This window comes from Canis lupus, chromosome 12, assembly GCF_048164855.1.
Source record: "Canis lupus baileyi chromosome 12, mCanLup2.hap1, whole genome shotgun sequence".
NCBI lineage: Eukaryota > Metazoa > Chordata > Mammalia > Carnivora > Canidae > Canis > Canis lupus.
Window position 1 is genome coordinate 2,686,509 of NC_132849.1, and position 22,963 is coordinate 2,709,471.

Genomic DNA, 22,963 nt, shown 5'->3' on the forward strand with positions numbered 1-22,963 from the left:
AGGAGTTGGAGCCTAGGGAGGAATGTTGATCATTATGTGCCACAGGTTTCCAGGACATTTGTAGTCTTATGTGATGCGGTAGCTTATGATTAGATCTAAATAGTCAGAGAATTGTAAGCTGGTATAACAGCTCTGTACTTAAGTATTGGTTCTTGTTGTTTTAGCTTTGGAAAATGATTTCTCCCATCGAAAGATTCTTTGCAGTGCTTTCAGTAGACTCCTGAATGGGTGCTCTGTATGGCAGACTGCTGTTGCTCGTCTTACCCTTCTCGGTGGGGTGATAGCGCAAGTCTAAATTACAGCCAGCTCTCCTTTTATTTTTCGCCTTCGCCTGAGTAGGGGATGCAGTGGGTGAAGAGGGATTGTGGAGCTTGGGACTGCTCAGGGGTGTGGTAGAGGAACTGTCAAGGGCACTTTGGGCTCAGGTCCTTGAGCTCATCTGGCTGTAATGCAGGTTAACAGGGCTGAGCAGGGAGCTGTGCTCTTGCTCGGGATGGGACAAGCCGATGTCCCAGGCCACAGAGAGCTGGCCACAGCAGAGAAGTTACTCCCTGGCGTTAGGCAACACTTAAGAAGGGAGAGGTTTGGGCAGCCGGGTGGCTCAGCGGTTTAGTGCCGCCTTCAGCCCAGGGCATGATCTTGGAGACCCGGGATCGAGTCCCACATTGGGCTCCCTGCATGGAGCCTGCTTCTCCCTCTGCCTGTGTCTCTCATGAATAAATAAATAAAATCTTAAAAAAAAAAAAAAAAAAGAAGGGGGAGGTTTGGGTGTTAGTTCTGGGGAGACTCTTTTCATTAGGTGTGACCAATGGGAATGGTACCGTCTTGCCCGGGCCATTTGTGTGCCTGTGAAAGAACAGCATGGGTGTCGACCTGAAAAGATATGTCTACAGCCAGTCTTCCAGAGACTCTAGTAGTATCAGTGGGGGGTCAAGTGCAGGAAACAGAAAGGTATGTAATACAGGGAATCTGTTGCTTAGGGAATCTTAAGGGGGCTGGAGAGCTGGGCTCTAGGCCAGGAATCCGAGAGTGACTTCTAGGGTACCTTGGAACCACATGCCATGGGAGCTGTCAGGATAGTAGTCCTCAGGAGGCTGTCACTGCAACTAAGGTAAGAAAATCCCACCGCCCTTGTGACGCAGGGGACCGTAGCAGCCACTGCTATTGCTATTGTAGCTGCTTCAAGTCTGCAGTGTGGTATCTGGCCAATGCTGGGCCACCTTCTTGATGCCTCTGAGCTGCTGACTAGATGCTGGCACTGCCTTCTGTCACTGTCCCTCAACAGCGTTGCAGCTGGAGACTGGATTCTGACATCCTGTGACGTTCTTTGCTGACCAAAGACCACTGAAAGCTGCAGGCTGATGGAACTCCGATCCACTTCTGCCTTCCATATTTTGTGTCCTACATCTTAAACAGTGGAACTGAATTTTCACCCCAAATACTAACTGTGTAAAGGAACCTGGAAAATACAGTTTCTGATTTTCCAATCCCTGCCTTTCAGGAAGGCATGCTATAAGTAGGTGGATGCTAAGTGCCAGCGGACCCTATCTCGCACGCTCGTCTTCTTAGGGATCGTATTTAAATGCAGCGTAACCCTTCCCTGATAACTCACTGTCATTTCTGTGAGCTCATCTTTTTGAAATGGCCTGTAGTTGGAATGAGCACAAGGCCGATGGATTCTTAACATCTTTATCTTGGTACTGGCTTACTTCTGCCCTACCTCCTGTCCCTGCTGCTGAGACTTCTGTATTTTCTATCACTTGATCTCAACCTCCACTATAAGCCGCAGGCATCCAGGGCAGGGAAGGCATCTCAGCTGAAACGACCAATTCCTAGGCTGGTCAGCAACCTGTGATTTCTGGGACTTAGAAAGAGGAATGGGGCCAGTAAGAATCTTTCCTGGGGATTTGAACTAAGACAAAAAGGAAAGCATGTCCAGTTAGCGGTAGGGAGTTCAGCTGAGAGGTTTTTCAGTGAAGCACAGGGGTTGGCTATACTCTTTCTTGACTCTGATGGTTAAATGTTCAGGAATTGAGCAAGTTGGTTGTCCAGCACAGCCATTTGAAAACATTAACTTGCATGAAATTGCAAATAAGCAAATCATGTTAAAAGCAAAGGTACTTAATACTCAAAGTCAATGATGTCATTATTTTCAGTTTTACTGAGGTACAGTTGATGAAAGTGTGATAAATTTAAAGTATACAGTGTGATGATTTGACATACATAATACATTCCTCTGGGATAACAACCTTAATAGAACATTCTGGAATCTTCCGGTATTTTTTATTTTGATGAGAACACATAAGTTAGCACATGTCAGTTATGCAATATAGCATTGTCAACTATGGTCACCATGTTATACATTAGGTCCTCAGACCTTAATCATGTTACAACTGAAAGTTTATTCCCATTACCAATCTCTTCCCTTCCCCCTCACTCCAGCCCCTGGCAGCCACCGCTCATCTCTCTTTCTGTGAGTTTGACCTTTTCTTTCTTTCTTCGTTTTGATTCCATGCCCTTTCCTAATTATTCTAGTACCTTTTACTACCATCTATGCCCTTGGGTTTCTTTACATCTGTTATATCTGAGTAGTGGAAATACTATATAATAGGTTATCTTCGCAGCCCTGTTTTCACTTGTCACAACTATGGTGGGAGTTGTTAGCATTTACAAAACACACCACCCATTGTGAGGTGGGGAGTCAAGGTTGGAAAAGGCCATGCGAAACTTATGTACAAACTAAGATTATGGGAGAAGAAATTGATGCATGTCGTAAGGCCAAGGGGTGTTCCTAACAGACCACTGGAAGGAAGGGCCATGAACTCCTCTTCCCAAGGTCCAGAATCATTCTGGAATCTTCCTACAGCTCTAGCCTCCAGGAGATGCAGCCATAATTTACTCCCTGTTCTTGGAATTATGTGAAATTGTCAATTCCCTCTGTGTCATCATTAATAGAACAGTCTGGAATGTTAGGATATTTTATCTATCTATCTGTCATCTATCTATCTATCTATCTATCTATCTATCTATCTATCTATCTATCTATCATCTATCTATCTAGTTTATTTTACTCATGAAGAGGAGACAAGCTGTGGAAAATTTTGGGTTCAGATTTTCTGGGGTAGAGATGAAGGTATGAAGGTCAAGAAGGGCAGGAGCAGTGTGATAACGGGGGAATTTCCAGAGCGAGGCATTTGTACCTTATAGTTTATGGTCCACATCCCTTCCCCAAGTAGATTCTATATTAGAGTAAGATTGAAACCTCTACTACGGGATGCCCACTGTAAATATATACATTTTATTCTGTGGCAGTTTTCCTGTATAAACACTGCACAATTATGGTTGCTGGTGCATAGAGTGGCTTGTTACTGTATAGATGCTCTAAGCCTCAAAGGCTAGAGTCTTGGGGCACAGGTAGCATTTCTCTCCTCCTGTAGCCCCAACCTGTGCCTTTAGGAATTGCTGAGGTGCACAGCAGTATCTGTAGCTCACTGCCTCAGCCTCCTCAGCTGCCTTTGATCAGCTGCTAGCTCTCTGCTCATCTCCCCAGTTTTTGTTTTCTCTTTACTCTGATTGCTTCTCCCACGTGTCTCTGCTTCCCAAAGAAAAAACTGACCTTGGAGGGATCCTGTCAGCCAATTGCCAGGTTCCTTGACTTCCCCTGGTGGATTGTCCAATCTGTCAGAGGGTCAGGTGTAAACCTAAGGTGGCAGTCTTCTGTTTTCCTTTATGTTTGTCCTTGCTTAGATATTCGGGAGCTGCTCTGTACCCCCTGAACATCTGTGTATATATATATTTTTTTCTCCATTTCTGGATTTGGAAATATGCCAGAAGCCTGGTCTCTAGGTAATATTTTATTTGATATCCTTGTTTTAGAGGTTCAATTTGGACTGCATGTAGTAAACAAACCCTGTCTTTGAAAAAGTCATCTTAAAAAAAAAAGTGATTGGAAATGGATCTTTGAAAGGCCAATAGATAGTCTCAGGATAATTTCTTACTAATTGAAAGAATAAAACGTTGCCTAATTATGGCCTGTTAGTCTGCTGTTAAAGTGATGTAATGCAGATGAGAATTTCATCAGTATTAAGGAACTTACTATTTATTAAGTAAACAATATAGAAATATTTTATCATTCCCTAGGGCACCTGGGTGGCTCAGTTGGTTAAGTGTCTGACTCTTGGTTTTGGCTCAGGTCATGATCTCAGGGTCATGAGATCAAGCCCCGCTGCACATGGGATTCCAGCTCCATAGAGTGTAGCCTGCTTGAGATTCTTTCCCTCTCCCTATGCCCCTCCCCCTGCTCTCCCCTCAAAGGCTAGAGTCCTGGGGCACAGGTAGCATTTCTCTCCCCTGCTGGTGCACCCTCCCCAACAAACAAACAAATAAAATCTTAAAAGAATATTTTATCATTCCCCCCAAATACCAGATGGGAATGGGTATAATTTGCCTCATTCCCTGCAGTTGGCAAACTTTTCACCTCCTAAGGTACTACTTTGTCTCCACCATTGGCACTGATGCTATTAGAGAAGCATCTATGCAAATGATATTTAAAACTCACAGCCCTTCTGTGGCTGTTTTCTAACTTTGGGATCCTGATTAGAGGAGAGGGTATGGTCAGAATTTCTTTTTTGTGCCTATGTGGAGCCCCTCTCTTTAAGCGATGGTGCAGCCTCCCCAGGCTGTTCATGAGTTTACTGCTCATAACGTAACTGAAAGAACAGTCTTACTGGGGTGTAGTCCTAACGTACCCCTTGGCCAGGTCTCTTTCTTGCCCACAGTTTTCACCTCAAGTTGCTATAGGAATCTTTTCACTGGGTGTATGTGGTGGGGAGGGGTGATGATGACAGGAGCACCTCCACTTTTGTTGTCCTTTATTTGTTTTTAAAAACAATGTGACTAAAGAGAAACAGCACTTGGTGCCTGTAATTTTACTGTACACATTACATTTTAGGACCGGTTGTCTTCATTATTGTTCATAGAGGTGAAATCACAGCCTCCAGGCCATCTTTTGGCCAAATCTAAATGGCTTTTAGTAAGGTTTGATGGAATTTTACATAAAACTGGCAAAGCACAGTTAAGTTGTATGACTTCAAAATGTGGGTTTGGAGTCAATCTGTGGTGGAATTTCAGTTCTACCACTTATGGACTGTTACCTTGGACAAATTACTTAGATTCTTCATCTATAAAGTAAGTATCATACTGCATATCTCATGGGTTTGAAAAATAAATTGTGTTAGCTACAATCAGGGTGTTTTCCCCAACTCTTTTACTTTTTAAATTAAATTAAATTTTTAAAGATTTTATTTGATGGAGAGAGAGCCAGAGGGCACAAGCAGGGGGAGGGGCAGAGGCAGAGGGAGAAGCAGACTACCCTGAGCAGGGAGCCTGACCCTGACCCTGACCCTGACGTGGGGCTCTATCCCAGGATTCCAGGATCATGACCCGAGCCGAAGGCAGATGCTGAACTGACTGAGCCAACTGTTTTAAAATGAGGGGCCCCCCATCATCATTATTATTTTATTCATGACACTTGTTTGTAGCAGGTTTAGACTATTTGCTGCTTTAGATCACTGATGTAATTATATTTCCCATCATTATGAAGCTGTTAATTCAACTGTGGAGGTAACTTTGAGTTATCCTAGAGAATTGGGACCAGAAATAAATATGGCTCTTCTTATTGAGCATCAGAATTCGGAAATATACTTGTGCCTGCCTTAAAGAAAAGTAATATCTCGATGAGCTGAAAAGTTGGCAGCTTGAGGTAAGAATGCAGCGTATACCTAGATACACGTTATGGGTCAGGTTGTGTGCCCTAAAAAGACATGTTGAAGTCCTACCCCCCCAGTACTGCATTTTGCAAATAGGGGCATCGCGGACATAATTCGTTAAGACGAAGTCCTCTCGAGTACGGTGGGTTCCTAGGAGACACAGGTTGGTGAGGGGTGGGTGCCACGTGACCACGTGATCAAGGAGGTGGCGCCTGAAAGGGCCTGAGCTGCCGCCTGCAGGGCAGACTGAGAGCTCTCCCCTAGAAGCTGGAGGAGGCGCAACCCAGCCCAGAGTTTTGGGAGCTTGTGGCCCTGGTGACACCTGGACTGTGGGCTTCAAGCTTCCAGTACTGTGAGAGAAGAGATTCTTACTGTTTTGAGCCACCTGGTTTGAGGTACTTTGTTAACTTCTGTATATTTTATAATGGCAAATATATCCACGCTGCTTAAGAAACGTCTCAGTATGAGAAAAAGAGAAACCTCTCAGTGCCTTAAAATGATCCCCTTCTTTGTAACCTACTAAATTGTGGATTAATAGGCTATGGGTAATCACATATTTTTCTTTCAGCAATTAATATGATAGATGACAAATGCTAATTACTATCTCAATTCCCTAAGGCTAAAGGACTACAGCATCAGGGAGAAGGTGATTTTTACATTGGTTTCCTCGCTCATGTTCCCTACTTGTGTCTTTATCTGTACCGTTTAGATGCAGGGCACTGTGTGATCTTCCTTTATGTGTCTGTTTTCAGAGAATTTGGAAAACTTCTGAAGCCAAAGAAAAAAATGCTACATTGTAGGTAAATGTTTCCTGAGGACAAATGAAATAGTCCCACAGTCAAAAGTAGGAGCTAGTGATGTTTTCATTCAGTGGAAATTTACTGAGTACCTGCTAAGTGCCTGACCATGTTGGAGGCACTGGGGATATGGCCATAAACAAAGCAAACAAGGTATCTTATGGAGTTAGCATTCCATTTGGGGAGGTAGGTAATAAATAAAGAAGAGAATATAAATTAATGCCGTAATAATAATAGTAGTAGTAGAGAAGACTTCAGTAGCTTTTATTATATGCCAGGCATTGCTTTTAAGTGTTCTCCTTCATATTTATTTAGTCTCACAATGGCCCGGTGAAGTTGTTCTGTCTGTTTTACATATGAGACCATCTAGGCACAGAGAAGCTAAGTAACTTGCCTGTGGTCATACAGTTTTGGGAAGTACAGAGCTAGAGCGTGAATCTAGGAGGTGTGACTGCAGTCTGTTCAAAAGCGATGTACTTGACCCCTCTCAAAAGCAGAGATTTGGATGAGGAGATAGTACATTGTTTAGATTGGGTGGTCAGGGAAAAAGCCTCCCTAAGGAGGGCATGTAAGCCGCAAGTTGAACGACCAGAAGGAAGGAACCTGCCAAGTGACATTTTTGAAAGGAAACATCGTGGAGGGAATTACTAAGTACAAAGGCCTTAATATAAGAGCTGGATGTGTCATAGGACAGTAGAGGCCAGTGTGGCTTCCACCATAGGAGTGAGGTCAAGTCGGCAGAGGCCAGCAGGGGTCTATAAGCCATGGTAAGGGTCTGGATTTTATTGATGTTCTTAGCACCACCCGAGAATTTAGAGGTGGAAAGTGAATATCTGGTACACATTTCAGAAAGTCTGTGATTCAGGAGGGGCAGGAGTGGTGGAAGAGGAGGAGGAGGAGGAAGCTTGGGCCAGTATGAGAGGAGGGCCTTTGAACTCAAGTGGATGGACTTGAGAGTGGTCTTGAAAGGTTTGCTAACAGATTGGCTGATGGATTGCAAGGTCGGGGAAGAGGAAGACTCCAGGGTAACTAATAGGCCCCCCCCCCCCCCCGCCCCCCGGCTTTGAGCAAATGGGTGTGTGATGGTGCCATTTCCAGGAATGGGAAAGATGGGAGATTGGAGCTAGCGAAGAGCTTTTTCCGTGGAGGAGAGGTATATTATCCACCATCTAGATTATTTTCTTGACTTTTTACACCCCCCCACTTTATTCTATATTAACCTATCCCTGTGTCCATCTATCAGTTGTTTTTTACACATTTCAAAGTAAACTGCAGTCATAAGTACATTTCCTTGAGGAAGGTTTTTCAAATACCTAGGTTTTTCATTTTACAGATGAGAAAACTGAGGAGATATGCCCAAAGTCACGTTGCTAATTATTTTCTGAATCCAGGATTAGCATGCCAGTTATCATTAGCCTCAGATTCTAATTTGATTATATTTTAACATATAAATAAGAATGAAAGTGAATTTTGAAAACTGGACAAGTTTTGCTGCCAACTGGTATATGTGCTAAAAATCTCTTGGACCCAAATTTCAAAGACAAAATGTAAAGGATGTGGTCCTACTGTTGCATTTGATTGGGTTACAAAGTTAACTTATCACTTAGGACTTGTTGGAAAATACAGTGTAACGTAAAATTGAGGACATTTTCAGATATTTGGTCCAGGAATGTAGCTTGGGATTCTTCCAAGCATTAATCCTCCTGTTGGCAAAGCCTTTGTGTTTAATTAGCAAATGTTCCCTGCATGCCTACTATGCACTAAGCCTCACACCAGGCCAAGATACCACGGGGAATGATTCATTTCCTTTCAAGGAATTTTGCCTTTGAGTTTTGTTTCAGTTTCCTCAAATCTGTCTCCATCTTTTGTTGTGTGTTTAAAGATGTAATAAAAGCTGTAGTTCAAAAAAGGTAAGGACGTTTATTTAATCTAGGTAAAATTTCAGCCTTTGTGGCAGAGCCCCTATATGCATAAAGACATAGGCTACAGATTTTTTATTTCCTTCATGTGAGTACCATATTTTCTGAGGAGTGAAAAATATGCTGTTTTAGTTTCTATCTGATGAAACTAACTAGCTAGGTTATCAGTGAAGTCATTATCAAGCTTGGAAGTTAATAATGATTTGAGTTGGTATCAGAATATGAGACATGTTTATCTTTAAAAGCAGACTTAAGTATCTTAGATTGATGTTATTTTTGTCCTTTCTTGTAGAAAACATTCTCACTCTTTATTGGCTACTGATAGTTTGGGTTTTTAAGGAAATCAACCCAATAGAGCATTGTGTTCTTTCCTTGCTGTGGTTGCCCTCTGTTCTAACATTTAATATCCTCCAGCGACCCTCTCTCCACTCTTATCTTCCCAACCTCATTTTCTCATTATTTCCCAGTGTGGATACACTGTTATAGGCAAACAAAAGTGTTTGCTGTACTTCTTCAAAATCTCATCCTAAATTTATTTCCTTCAGAGATTGTTCTAGACTTAATCTATTACAGTTATTGTTCTCTGCTTTGCAATTCCAGGATACTTAAATAGTTTTGTAGTTAGCATAATACATTATTAATTTTATGGCTCCTTTAGTTCAGTAACTTAGACCCTACCCAGCAGACTATGGTGATAGAATTGGTCTATTACCAATGCTGAGAAAAATGTACAGATTTACATTAGTCAATAAAACACTTTCTAGACAGAAAGGCAACTGAGAAGCGCTTTGCTTTGGTGCAAAAGTTCAAGAAGAACATACAGTTTACTCTCCCAGATTTGACAAGTGGAATTCAATTTTTTGTCAGTAAGAATTAAAAAAGTATATGGAGAGGAGAGGAAGCCAAAATTGATGACTATTTAAATTTACCTGGGATATGTGTTTCAACAGGAGTTGACTTTTTAAAACCTGTTCTTAAAAACATAACACAGACAGAAAATGACAACTACAACAGACTTAGTTGAATTAAACAAGTTAGATGTCTTTTTTTTTTTTTTTTCTTTTACTTAGGTTTTGGAAACCAAGTTGAATAAAGGAAGGAGATGTGATATCATTTGTATAGTTCCCATAAAATGAATATGGACCTTTTTTGTTGTAGTTATTTTAAAATTCATGAGAGACACAGAGAGAGAGGCAGAGACATAGGCAGAGGACGAAGCAGGCTTCCTGCAGGGAGCCATTGATGCAGGACTCAATCCCAGGACCCCAGGGTCACAACCTGAGATGCTCAAGCACTGAACCGCCCAGGTGCCCCTGTACCTGGTTTTATAAAGAATAAAATGATCATATTATGAATTTTTTCTTTGATGTCTGATTTATGTGCATGAATTATTCCTGAAATTTTTACAATTAACAAAGGAGAGTTTGGTCATGATTGGTACCAGTTTGGTCCAAATCAAATAGGATGTCTGGGATACGACTTAAACATCAGTGTCACTGGTATTGGGGAGAGGAGAGGGCTTAGGGTAGAGGTAGGTATGATTATTTTTTTTTTAAGATTTTTATTTATTTATTCATGAGAGACACACAGAGAGAGAGAGAGAGAGAGAGAGAGGGGCAGAGACACAGGCAGAGGGAGAAGCAGGCTCCATGCAGGGAGCCTGACGTGGGACTCGATCCTGGGTCTCCAGGATCAGGCCCTGGGCTGAAGGCGGCGCTAAACTGCTGAGCCACCCAGGGATCCCCTGTAGGTATGATTATAAAGTGGAATCAGTGTTTGGTACAAACCCCATCCCCCACACTGTTTTCTCTGATCTCTTCCTCATTTTTACTTGCTTCTGTTATTTCCCTGTGTCTGGACACTGCCCCTGGCTGTCTAGGCTCAGTACCCTCTCCTTGGTTGGCCCTCTCCAGCACTTGGCATTTTCCCACTGTAGAACAGATAGGGAGAGTTATCTGATTAACCTGTACGAAGTTACACCAAACTGATGGGAGAAATTATCACTGCCAAACCCACTCAGGGACATTTTCCCCTTTGTGTCATATATGACTCAAAATTTCAAGCAGTGCTATAAAGACTCTCCTCAGACTGCCCCATTACACATCTTCTGCCTAATTTAATCGACTCTGGAAAGTATAAGGCAGGTCCGTGTGGTTGCCCCTTTTTTGACCTCACATCACGTTTCTTCAGGCACTTCCACTTCTGTTACCTGAGGGTCACCTTTCCCCATCTGTTGTCTTTACCAGATTGCTTTCTGTGATGGTGTTTTGCTGTTCAGAATAAATTGAGGGAGTGCCCTGTATTTTGAGATTATATCAGAAGGACTGAAGTATAAGCTTCGCTTCTTTTTGATGGGGTTGGCAAACCTCTCTATATTATAAAATAAGTCTGGAGTTTGGATTTTGGTTATTCATCCTAAATTTGAGCTCCAAAAAAAAAATAAAATAAAATAAAATAAATTTGAGCTCCAGCGCTGCCATAGTTCTGTATTCAGAAGTTTCATAAAGAATCAGGATAAAACAATGGCTGCTAGTAATTTACCACCCAGAAGTAATCATATATATTACTTTTTCTTTTGCTACTTTGTCAGCTGTGACATTCCTAGACATGAGATTACTTGGTAAAAAAAAAAAAAAAAAAAAAAGGAACATTTTTGGGGAACTTGATAACTGTTACCTGACTTTTCATCATACTGTATTGTCTTCTTATCTATGGAGGTTTACTTTTTTCTTTAGACAAATGTTCAGATCTTTTATTTATTTATTTTATTGTTTTAATATTATATTTATTCATGAGAGACACGGAGAGAGGCGGAGACACAGGCAAAGTGAGAAGCAGGCTCCCTGCAGGACCTGCTTCTCATCCAGGACCCTGGATGCTTCTCATGCAGGACTCATCCAGGACCCTGGGACCATGCCTTGAGCCAAAGAGAGACACTCATCCACTGATCCACCCAGGGGCCCCAAAATGTCAGCTCTTTTAGCCCGAAAGAGATTCTTCTTTTGGTCTAAAAGTCCTCCCTTATTTTGGGTTATTTACTAAATTATGAACAATGCAGAGAAACTCAAGCCCTTCCCTCACAGCAGTCACTGGCATGTGGATAAATGATCATGATATACAGGGCTGTTAGCCCTGCCTTGGTAGCTAAATGGCCCAGTGAAGATGCTGCGTACCTGTTGGTGATTGGTTGTATTTTGTCTTCTATCCAAAATTTTGCCATGGGTAATTGCTTTGATCAATATAAGATATGGTCCTTGTACTCTATATGTAAACATCTTCTGTAATTTGAATCCCTGACACTTAACTCCTGATTTCCCAGTTTCTGCCCTCCTCCAGATAGCCAGATGGACCTTGTGTAAAGCAGAAGTAATCTTGGCTCTACAACCAAAGTTGTTGATTATTTCCATTTTTAAAAATTTTTTTTAAAAGATTTTATTTATTTATTCATGAGAAATACAGAGAGAGAGGCAAAGACACAGCAGGGGGAGAAGCAGGCTCCATGCAGGGAGCCTAAGGCAGAACTCAATCCCAGGACCCTGGGATCACCCCCTGAGCCAAAGGTGTGATCCACTGATCCACCCAGACATCCTGATATTCCTTTTTTTTTTTTTTTTTTTTTTTTTTAATTTACGATAGTCAGAGAGAGAGAGAGAGAGAGGCAGAGACACAGGCAGAGGGAGAAGCAGGCTCCATGCACCGGGAGCCCAACATGGGATTCGATCCCGGGTCTCCAGGATCACGCCCTGGGCCAAAGGCAGGCGCCAAACCGCTGCACCACCCAGGGATCCCTTGATATTTCTATTTTAAACAACTGAATCAGTCTTAAATTTTGAGTCCCTAAGTCAATTAAAAACCAAAACCAAACCTGGGGTAAGCTGTCAATAAATTGTTGAAAGATTTAAAAATACAACCTTGACAAATATATAAACCCTAATATACAACCTATTCTCAGAAACTTAATCTTCTCTTTATTGAGTGGCAGCGTTTCAGTATTAAAGCTGAACTGTGGGATCCCTGGGTGGCGCAGCAGTTTAGCGCCTGCCTTTGGCCCAGGGCGCGATCCTGGAGACCGGGATCGAATCCCGCATCGGGCTCCCGGTGCATGGAGCCTGCTTCTCCCTCTGCCTATGTCTCTGCCTCTCTCTCTCTCTCTCTCTCTGTGTGACTATCATAAATAAATTTAAAAAATTAAAAAAAAAATTAAAAAAAAAAATAAAGCTGAACTGTTTGGACACATTGCTCTTAATCTAGTGGAAAGCAGTGGGCTTTTAAATCGACATGTACACAGTCTCCTTCTTAGTACTACAAAAGGCCTTTTTTCCCCCTAAACCTTATATTTTCCTTAATGACTTCTGATAGTATAATTAAGCATCTCTCGTATTTTTTGTCAGGCTAATTTATAAATGCTGGTTTTCATGTATGTCCTGGTACATTTGGAATTCTCACCTTAGATCACTTCCCATATCTAATCTCAAGTAGTATCTGAAAGTGTCTTTTTAATTCACAATGATTCTTGAAAAATTGATGAAGTCAATGAGCTATAAATTTTGTTAGAAATTAGTTTCTAACTGCTTTGAAGGGAATTGATTTGTTCTTTCATTTCCTCCCTGAATCTTGAGGAAAAGATTATTTTTAGAGAATGAATTTTCTATCCAGTATCTATATAAAAATAAAAATAAAAAATAAAAATAGATATTTACATTTGGTGATAGTAATAGAATGACTGTCTATTCTGTGAATAGAATAAGTTCTGTGAATTAACTTATTTCAATCCAAGTTAACATAAATTACAAAAGCACATTTAAATAAAGGATGTTTATGTGTAATATGCTGCTAGATACTATAATTAGGACTTAAGAATTTCTTTCATATTTGCAACACTAATTCCATTTGTGATGTGAAATATGGCGTATTATTTTCATAAGATGACCTTATTATTATAGGTTTCACAGTATTTGTGTGAATGTGTTATAGACCAAATAATGAAAATCTGAAGCAAATCTTTGCATTTTTAGAAACAAGCAATTTTTAATACCAGATCCCCTTCCCTATTGTGTTTTTGGGTAGCTTTCTTATTGTTTGAATTACCCGGGCCCATTGCTTTCCAGATTGAATAATTTCTGTTAATTTTAATCAAACTATATGGATGAATCTTATAACCATCCCTGCCCAATCACCCCAACAGATGTGCCTGATAGGACCCCCACCACTGTCTAGTTTTTTTGGGGAGGTTATGAATACCAACAATAGCTGAGAAGGATGGTTTCTCCTTGTTTCCTAAATTCCTGCCACCATTCAAGTCCTTTTCATGTTTAGACTGTTTACATTGGCTGTGATCTTTCTTAGCCTCTATTTTTTATTTCTTCTTTGCCATTACATCCTGTACTCCAGCCCCAGAGTAATTTCCTTGAGCATCACTTTTGTTACGGCATTCTTGTGTTCAGAAACATCCATGATGGGGGCGGTTGGGTGGCTTAGTAGGTTAAGTGTCTGATTCTTGGTTTTGGCTCATGATATCAGAGTCCTGAGATCAAGCCCGGAGTTGGATTCTACTCTCAGTGTGGAGTCTGCTTGTCTTCTCCCTCTGCTCCTCCCCAGATGCTCTCTTTCCATCTCTCTGAAATAAATAAATAAGATCTTTAAAAAAAAAATCCATGATTTCCCTTATTATCTACTAAAATTATCAGGTTAGCAGGCAGGTCTTAAAAGTGTAGACCTAGGGACACCTGGGTGGCTCAGCAGTTAAAGTGCCTGCCTTCAGCCCAGGGCGTGATCCTGGAGTCCCGGGATCGAGTCCCACGTTGGGCTCCCTATATGGAGCCTGCTTCTCCCTCTGCCTGTGTCCCTGCCTCTCTCTCTCTCTGTTCTCTCATGAATAAATAAATAAAATCTTTAAAAAAAAAAGTGTAGACCTAGACTGCTTTTCCAACCTCCTCCAGAATATGCCTATACTTCTTTTAAAACTTCTGGTATGTTACCTCTTTACCCCCTCTCCCAGTATCTTGCCTTTCTAATAATTTTTAAATCATTTTATTGTATATTTTCTGGATAGAGTTGTATCCAGAGGTCAGGTTATGGAGGATTTGAAAGCTAATGAGAGACATTTGCATTTTATCCTAAAGTCAGTGAGAATAGCCAACTGTTTTTGAGCTGTTTTGAGTTTATATAATTAATAAAAGAATATATGCTTCATCTGGCACTGGTATGTAGGACAGACTAGAGGAGGTAGAGATGAGTGTGGACACCTTTAAAGGAAGAGTCCTATTTCCCAGATAGGTAGAACTGGATACTGTGGTAAGGAAGAGATACCAGGTATCAATGGTGACAGATCTTGAGACACAGAAGAAAGGAGAGTTTGAAGACAGCTGGTTTAAGGAGGAATATGACTTAGATTTTAAGTTTGTTAGGAGGATGATAGGATATGAGTGGGGACCTCAGGTTAGATGCTGAGTCAGAGTATTCAGACTTGTTTCTCAAATTTAGGATGAAATACGGGGAGTACCATTTAAATAAAAATGATAAAATCACAAATTTATTAAGATGTATGTGTTCATAGCCTATGCATATACAGTACTATAAATAGTAAAGTGATAGTGGCATATACTTTGTTTCTAATAAAACATTAAATAACTATTCAATCACCTTTAATAATCACTACTGAATTCAGCAAGTAAATCATTGGTGATTTGGGGGTCAGATTTATTAAGATATAATTTACCCAAAGTAAAATTCACCCTTTTTTTTAGATATACTTCTGTTGGCTTTGATGAATGAATGGTCATGTAATCACCATCACAATCAAAATTCAGAATATTTTCATGACCCATAAAATTCTCTAGTGCCCCTTTTTGGGTAGGTAATCTTTTGAGCATGTAATTTTACCTTGAAATATGCTTCATCAAAATAAAAATTTGGGGTTTCAATGAAACAAATTATTATAGGAGTAAATATTTGGAGTCTTCTAAATTGGGGACACGTTGGTTTCTGATAGCTTATACTTAATTGAGTAATTTAAGAATGAGTCTAATGTATATGTGTCCTTTCATGTTTCTGCTTCTTGCTCCTCCACCTCTTTTGTTATTTGATTTCCTTCCTAAAATCAGTTTCCTCTCCTGCTCTCAGTTTTGAGGTTATGTACTTGTCGTATGTGCTTTACTTTACTTATCCATAGTGTTTGTCACACTGTTAGTAACAATAGTTACTCTTCAGTGCCCTGGTAGTCTTTAGGCCTTGCTGATGTAGTTCATTGTCATGGCCATTATTTTATCCCTACCACCTTGCTCCGTGACTGTGACCGGCATACTAGATACTTGCTAAACAGTTTCCAAATGCATTTTCCGTCTCATCTGGACTTAAATACTTTAGAATAATATTAGACTCTTGAAACCCCTGTCCTGAAAAAAGAAAAAAAAATAGTGCCAAGTTTTGTGAGTTCTTTCTTCATAATACTTGTTTATATTCTCATCTATTTTCATATCTGCTTTCTTATTGGGGTTTTCTTACCTCAAATCTGGGGCTCTTTGATTTTAGTTTTTTGCTTTTCCCTTTTATCTTGTAAACTACTGTTAATTTAATTTTATGTAAGTCATTCTCTTACCCAGAAGCCTCATTGGTTCCCTGTTACTTACCAGAGAAGATACAAGCTCATTTGTCTAGCATTCAAGACCTTTCTTTAGAAAGTTTGAATGTCAGATGCATGTAATGCACTCTGATGGGTGACTTATTTGGCTTTGTAATTTGTTGTCAACCCACTTTTTGTGCCATCTTTTTCTACTTCCTGACATAAAATTCTCCACAGTGTCCAATTTGGTTGCCTTCTGTTCTTTGAGTATGTCTTTTGCCACCTTGTCTTTATGTGTACAGTTTCACTAGTGTGGTATGTTCTTTGCCATTTCTCTCTGAGTTCTCTCTAGGTCACATCCTACTTTCAACTTCTTTGATCCTTTTAGTCCATAGAGCACTCTCTTTGGAACTCTTTTATGACCCTCACTGTCTATGCTGCCCATTTGTTCTCTTGCCTAGTATTTATTTCTCTTTTCCTCCTTTTATTGATAAATATGCTATCTTCTTGAAGCTGGGGACCATGTCTTCTACATATTTGAATTTCCCACTATCCTAATGTAGGGCTTGGGCTGAGGGATTTTCAGTAAACATATATTTGATTAGAATTAAGTAGAGACCTGTTTGCCCTTCTGCACAGAAGCTTAGTGAGAAAGTATTATGGTGAATGATTTAATATCCAATACAATTCTGAAATATAATGATCAGAGTGCACTAAACTTTAACATCTATGAATAGAATGCAGTAGGACAAGCTTTAAGATTATAAAGTGAGTTTTACTATTGGTACGATGCTTATTACAGTATTTGTCAAACAGTTCACTTACTATTATTATTTTTTGCTGTATCATTATTATGCTGGAAGAAATTAATGTTGGCAGATAAAGCTATTATATAAGCATTTAAATATTTTGTAAAAACATTTGGCTTAACTAACACTATACTTTTGTGTAATTGATTTTTGTGATAAATTCTACAGTTTGCATGATAATTAAAAATAAATGTAGAGTTTAGAGGACTCAGTATTAGGAAACATCAGTCATATGCATAATATAGGGAACTTTTACTTTTATCTTTAGGCTCCACGGTGGTTTTATTAAACAAGAAGTCATATAACTAGAAGTCTCAGTTGAGAAGTCCTCTGTGTAATGCCTTAAATCCTTATAGATGGAAAAGAAATTGAGGATTCTAAAATTATTATACTCGGTTTGGAGAAGAGGAAGAATAAGGCCTTTTAATCTTGTAGGAGATCGGAACTGTTGGGATTTCTGAACAGTTGTTTCATTTCAACTTAAAACTTGTTTATTGAGCAGTGATTCTGAGAATGTACTTGGTAAGGGCCAGTGGACCAAGTGGATAGGGCTTTGGACATCATTGCTGGAGGGAAAGTTTAAAGCTATTTTGGGAGAAGAGGTTACAAGGATAGGATGAAGGAAACACATGGGTTTCAGACAAAAGAAAGATTGGGAGTATCTCAAAGGGTGAGACTTGAAACTGTGTGCATTTAAAGAGTACTTGACGAAATCTTTCAGTTTGGAAAGATAATGAGTCTACTCATTTCCTATTGCTGCTGCAATAGATCACCGTAAATTTAATGGCATAAATGAGCATGGATTTATTACCATGCAGTTCCAGAGGTCAGAAGCCTAAATGGATCTGCATGGCTACATTCCTTCTGTACGCTCTAGGAAAGAATCTAATTTCTTGCCTTTTTCAGCATCCAGATGCTGCCTGCATTCCTGGGCTTATGGCCCCTTCCTTCATCTTCAGGGAGCATCATCCAGCCTCTACCTCCTTGTTCAAGTCTTATTCTCTCACTCTGGCCCTTTTATTTTCGTATTATAAGGACCTTTGTGGTTATATTGGGCCTACCTGGATAATCCAGGCTAACCTCTCTAACTCACAATCTTTATTTATTTATTTTTTTAAATTTTTTCTCACAATCTTTAATATATCGAATCTGCAAAGTCCCTTTTGCCATAGAAGATGATATTCTCAGAGATCCTGAGGATTAGGATGTATTCAGCCTACCATGATGTATATCATGGTGATATATATCATGGGACACTTGATCACTCCCTTCAAATATTTGAAGGGCTGACATGTGGAGAAGGATTGGGCTTTTTCTGTGTGGTCCCAAGGGATAGAATTAGAACTCGTGGGTGGAAATTGCAGAGACAGATTTGTACCCACTATAAGAGAACTTTCTAACAGCCAGAGCTGTGAGAATGGAGTGGGCAGTCTCAGAAAGCAGCAGCATGTCCCAGATGCTGGCAGGGTTGAATAGAGGAGGAAGAACCTCTTACTGGAATTGCTGCAGAAGAATCTCGGCTTTGAGCGAGGCAAGCCTTGGACCCTTGGTAGCCCCGAGACTGAGTGATTCTCCACACGCAGTCCAGTCCATTAGCATCTGGACATGGAACATGGCACCTGCCTTAAGGAATTCCATTTTGGGCTCCAGTAATTGGTCTCCTGCTTTATTGTCATCCTTTCAACATTGCAGCAAATGAGAGGCTGAAAAAAGAGATTGAAAACGAGGGCTATAGATTTAGGAACTCATTGCCAAGACAGTGACCTAATTCTGTTTGGTAAACATTCTTGTGGATTAAATAAATATTTACTTTATTTTATTTCATTTTAAATTTGACTTATTTTTAAATCAGTGCAGGGCATGGACTCACAAGCTTGAGATCAAGACCTGAGCTGAGTCGGATGCTTAAGCGACTGAGCCCATGTGCCCCTATTTTCAGTTATTTTAAAAATTCCAATTCTTTCATTCAGGTGCAAAGAAAAAAAATCAGACTTTTAAAAAACGTAATAGATGACATTCCTAAAAGTTTATATGTAGAGCAGTTTGAATCATCCTGCAGTTTTCCAAATTGAAGAAAAGATTTGGTCAGCAAGAAGACTAGGTGAGAATATAGTAAGGATAGAGTCACTTTATCCATGTTGAATATTTTATGGTTTCTCTGGGAAGATCTAGTCTCTATTAGTAATTCATTTTCAGGTGTACTCAAAAAGCTACACTGCAGCTCAGGGAATCCAAGCCTCAGGTCTGTATACTGGGGAGTGGCTCTTATGCTGATAGTCAATAAAGATTGCTTTAGGAGGCCTGAAAAAGTTTGGGTACTTTTAGACATCTCATGATGTATTATGTACCAAATTAATTTCCTCCATACATTTTTAATGAGTTTTCTAGATTAAAACTTTTTTTTTTTGAGAGGATAGCATTTGCTTTGAGATGTATTTTTGCCAAAACTGAGCTAAATTGAGCATATTTTCTAACCAGATTGACATAGTGCAGCATCATGGTATTGACCTTTTTCTCCCCCTGAGGCCTACTGTGCTTCCTCTTTTCAACTTAATGATCTTTTGACTTTACTGACAATTCACAAAAGAGTTCATTTTTTCTTTAGCTTCCAACTTATATTTCAGACCTATCTCCCCGATGGTAAATATGTTTAAGGATTCTGTTACATAAATGTTCAGTTAAAAATCTGTGCCATTTATTTGACAGTCAAAGAGAGGTAATGCCATCAGGGGTTTGACCAGGGTATGAATCATTTAATGATACCATTGGAGGGAGAGGGCTTTGAGAAGTTGTCCTATCTGACCCTCTTCTTTAAAGAGGTAAATGACTTAAGTTGCTGGATTATGCTTCTCTAAGCCAAGGTGTCATAAAATGTGGGCTATAGGATCTTCAGGGACCCTTAGCAGCTGCATGTAAAATTACCATGAATATATCTTTTTATTGACAAGAGCCCACTGGCTTTTATTAATTCATTGACAAATTATTCTCTCTCTCATTTCTGTTTTTTAATAAATGTTATGTGTCAAGGTTGTACCAGGCATTTGGATATCACTCTTAATATAACAGACAATTCTTAACAGACTAGGCTTTTTGGTTTATCCACAGCCTTGTAGGAAGTAACCAACCTTAAATGACAGAGGGAACTGCATACTGCTATTATAATAATGGGTGTCAATAGTTGCTGTGATTAAATAAGTCTCACAGAGTTCTGATTATTTTAGGAAGGAAAGCCAAAGTGGACATCTGCATGTGATAAACCAGATATAAGGGGCTATGACTCCGTCATAACTTACAGTTCTTTTCTTATTTTCTTATTACAGTTCAGTTCTTATTGCTGGTCTACTCTTGTTTTGTCCTTGTATTCTGTGGTCTAGAAGTACTTTGGCTTTTTTTTTTTTTTTTTTTTAACCTATGTGTGTTTGGCTTTGGCTTTGCCTTCTCATCGTCTGATAATAGGATTTGGTGACCTGGATGCTGGAATGTGTGCTTCCATAGAAGTCATGTTGTTTTGAAAATTTCCTTCTTACCATTAGTGTAAGCTGACTTTATAGCTATAGATAAAACCTGCTCTTCCCAGCTCTGTCTTTACCTTTTTGACTGTCTGTAAGGAGTGAACTTAGATAGCAATTACTGTTTTTTGTTTACTTGACATTTTTGTTGATGTGACTGTAAATCCACATATCGTCATAAAAAATAATAGAGATCCCATGTACCTTTTCCCCAACTTTCTCCAGTGGTAGCGTCTTGTACAGACTATAGTGCAGTATTACAACCAGGATATTAACACTAATACAATCCATCAGTCTTACCCAGTTTTACTAGTACTTTTGTGTGTACAGTAAAACTAGTACAGTTTTACTAGTACTTTTGTGTGTGTGTGTGTGTATTTTGTTCTATACAGTTTTATCATTTCTGTAGGTTTGTGTATCTACCATCATAGACAAGCCATATGACCATTCCTTCCTTCCAGCTGTCACTTGTAACCACACTCATCCCCTTCCCTCCTTCTCTCTTCCTAACCCCAACAACTACTGTTTGTTTTCCACTTCTACAATTTTATCATTTCATAAATTGTGGTCATGCAATATGTAACTTTTGGGGATTGGCTTTTTTCATTCAGTATGATTTCCTGGATATTCGTCCAAGTTGTTGCATATGGTGATAGTATGAACATTCATGCACGGGTTTTAGTGTACACATAAATGAAAAGGTAGCTTTGGCCTCACAGAATGACTTGAGAACTGTTCCCCCCCTTCTGTTTTCTAGAAGAGGTTCACAGGTTATATAAAATTGATGTTAATTTTTCCTTAAATGTTTAATAAAAGTCTCTGGTGAGATCTTCTAAGCCTGGGGATTTCTCTTTTTAGTTTTTAAGTTACAAATTTAATTTCCTTAATGTTTGTAGAATTATTCAGATTATCTGTTTCATCTTAGTTCAGGGGTTTTTGAGGAATTACCATTTTCTTCTAAATTATTGAATCTATAAGTATAAAGTAAATTTGCTAATATTTACTTATCTTTTTTCCAAAAAATTTTTTAAAGATTGATATATTTATTTTAGAGAGAGAGTGTGTGTTTTTTAAAGATTGATTTATTTATTTTAGAAAGAGAGTGAGAGTGCATGAGTGAGGGGAGAGGCAGAAGGAGAGAATCTCCAAGCAGATTCCCGACTTAGCACAGAGCCCAATGCTGGGCTTGATCCCATGACCCATGGGATCTTGACCTGAGCCAAAACCAAGAAGTCAGGCGCTTAACCAACTGTACCCAGGCGCCCCTACTTATTATGCTGTAATGGCTTCAGGATCTGTAGTGATATCTACTGTTTCATTCCTGATATTGTTGATTTGTGTCTGCTCTCTTTTTATTAGTCTTTGTAGATAGAGGTTAACTGATTTTAATGATATATTTTGGTCCGCTCGGGGCTGGGGTGCGGGGAATGTCCCGGGTGCGCTCAGCTCGGCCCGGCTGCTGTCTGCACGGCCTGAGGCCCGCCGCCTTCCGCAGTGGCCGAGCAGTCGGACCAGACCATCAAGTACTACACCCTGGAAGAGATCCAGAAGCACAACCACAGCAAGAGCACCTGGTTGATCTTGCACCACAAGGTGTACGATTTGACCAAGTTTTTGGAGGAGCATCCTGGTGGGGAAGAAGTATTAAGGGAACAAGCTGGAGGGGATGCTACTGAAAATTTCGAGGACGTGGGGCACTCTACAGATGCCAGAGAATTGTCCAAAACATTCATCATTGGGGAACTTCATCCGGATGACAGAGCGAAGATAAACAAGCCTTCGGAAACTCTCATTACTACTGTTGATTCTAATTCCAGCTGGTGGACCAACTGGGTGATCCCAGCCATCTCAGCACTGGTGGTAGCCCTGATGTCTCACTTCTACACAGCGGAAGATTAAACACGTTCTCAGAAGCCAATGAAAGAAAAGACTGCTTTGGGCCGGAGAGAAAGAAGCCAATGTTAACTGCTTCAACTGACAGAAACTTTCACCCAAAACATAATTTTAATACACCAGTTTCCCTTTCTCCTATTTTGAATCAAACCAAAAGAGAACTCTTCTGTTCTTTCTACTCCTGAACTCTTAGAATGTGCCTTTTGTTCATCAACTTTTTCTGATGTTCCATCACTACATAATTTACTTATTATAGACGTGATATTTTAAAAATATATCTGGCTTTTAAAATACAAAAAAAAAAAAAGATATATTTTCAAAAAAACAGCTTTTGTTTAATTTTCTTTATAGGCCTCTCCCACTATCACTGATTTTGCTTTTATTTTTATTTCCTTCTTTCTGATTGCTTTGTGTTTTTTTTTTTTTTCTGGTTTCTTGAGGTAATAACTTAGACTATTTGAGACCTTTTCTTATATAAATATTTAGTGCTATACAATCCTTGTCCGCATGTTTTAGCTCCCTCCCATATATTTTGGTATGCTGTACGTTCATTTTCATTCAGTTTTGTGTATCTTTAGAAGTTCCTTTGAGACTTCATGTTTGACACACGGGTTATTTAGAAGTGGGTTGCTTCATTTTCATGTGTTTACAGATTATTTTGCTATCTTTTTTTTTTTTTAATTATATTTATTTGAGAGAGAGAGAGA

General features: G+C 39.7%; 1 protein-coding gene, 1 long non-coding RNA gene and 1 pseudogene across 6 annotated transcripts in view; 2 read left to right on the top strand and 1 right to left on the bottom strand.

The window, feature by feature from the left end:
- The window catches only part of LOC140600616 (uncharacterized), a 487,558-nt gene that overhangs the window by 103,586 nt on the left and 361,009 nt on the right, over window positions 1-22,963 (bottom strand). The gene's annotated exons all lie outside the window — the stretch shown is intronic.
- MAGI3 (membrane associated guanylate kinase, WW and PDZ domain containing 3) overlaps window positions 1-22,963 on the top strand; it is a 236,323-nt gene that overhangs the window by 12,806 nt on the left and 200,554 nt on the right. The window lies entirely within an intron of this gene.
- Window positions 862-22,442, top strand: LOC140601852 (cytochrome b5 pseudogene; annotated as a pseudogene).